Here is a 1,376-nt window from a genome sequence, read left to right as displayed (position 1 = left end):
TCTTTTCATCCCAGACTGGTGATTTCCTACAAGGGATGCTCAGCAGGTTCCCCATCCCCCAGATCCAAGGGCTGGGGGTGCAGGAGGGGACTGGGGGGACCTTCCATGGGCTGGGGGCTCACCCAGTGGTACCAGAGGGACTCTCCCTGGGGTGGGGGCTCATCCAGCTGGGCAATGAGGCCCCTCCATGGGGTGGGAAAGGACAGGAAGGGGGTGGGATTAGCCCTGCAGCCCTGCCTTGCAGCAGGGGGGTCCTTCTCGCCCACTGACACCTCAGAGCTGCTGTGGAGAGGACACAGGGAGAGCTCCAAAGCTTGTAAGGGGGTAACAAGGAGGGGACGTGTGTGTGGGGCCCTCACAAAGCTCTGTGGGGATGGGAGTGAAGGGGTGGCATCCCAAAACCCTAAGGGAAGAAGCAGGGGTTGCCCTGCATCCCTGGAGCATGCTAGGGAGGTGGTCCCATGGTCCTGTCTCTCGGGGCACTGGATGTGACCAGCAGCCCCACAAGCAGCTGCTTCCCAAGTTGCCACACTGGTGACCACTCTGTGCCATCCTCGTGTCACCTGGACCAGGTGGTCCATGCCAGCAGCACGGCAGGAAGCCACAAACCCCTCGGACACTGGTTGCAGGTCAGGGAGATGCCCTGCTCTGTGTTCACGTGGCCCCACGGAGCATCCTTGGGTTGGACAAACCCCTTTTTCTGTCCACCCCTCCTGCCAAGAGCCTCAGCTCCACAGCCTGTGCCTCCTCCTCCTCCTGCAGGACCGAGACTTCATCATGACCTTCAATACCTCACTGCACCGCTCGTGGTGGATGGAGAACGGGCCGGGCTGCCTGGTGACCCCCGTGCTCAACTCCAACCTGGCGCCCGAGGACCACCACGTCATCACCGTCAGCGGCTGCCTGCTGGACTACCAGTACATCGAGGTGGTGAGCAGTGCCACGCAGATATTCCTGGCGGTAAGGGCACCCCTCCCTCGTCCTCCATCCCAGACTGTGGCTGAGAGAGCAGGAGTGGCGGGGTCGGGGTGGGCAGAGCCACCCTGCTCTGGCTGGAGATGTCCCGGTGTGTTGTCACCCCTCAGTGTGTTGGATGTTCTCACCAAGGGGGGTGTCCCCAGGGCTGGGGAGGGAGGAGCAGACAGAGCCCACGCCAGCACCCCGGGGGCGTTGCCCATCCCAAAATCTGGCGGGCTGTGGGCTGGGTGCTGCAGGAACCTGGGAGTTCTCAGTGTAACACACCCAGACGTGCTGCTCACAGTTCTCAGTGTAACACACCCAGATGTGCTGCTCACAGTTCTCAGGGTAACACACCCAGATGTGCTGCTCACAGTTCTCAGTGTAACACACCCAGATGTGCTGCTCACAGTTCTCAG

The sequence above is a fragment of the Manacus vitellinus genome, unplaced genomic scaffold, assembly GCF_001715985.3.
Source record: "Manacus vitellinus isolate BGI_N305 unplaced genomic scaffold, ASM171598v3 scaffold_75_pilon, whole genome shotgun sequence".
Taxonomy (NCBI): Eukaryota; Metazoa; Chordata; class Aves; order Passeriformes; family Pipridae; genus Manacus; species Manacus vitellinus.
This window is presented reverse-complemented; position numbering follows the sequence as displayed.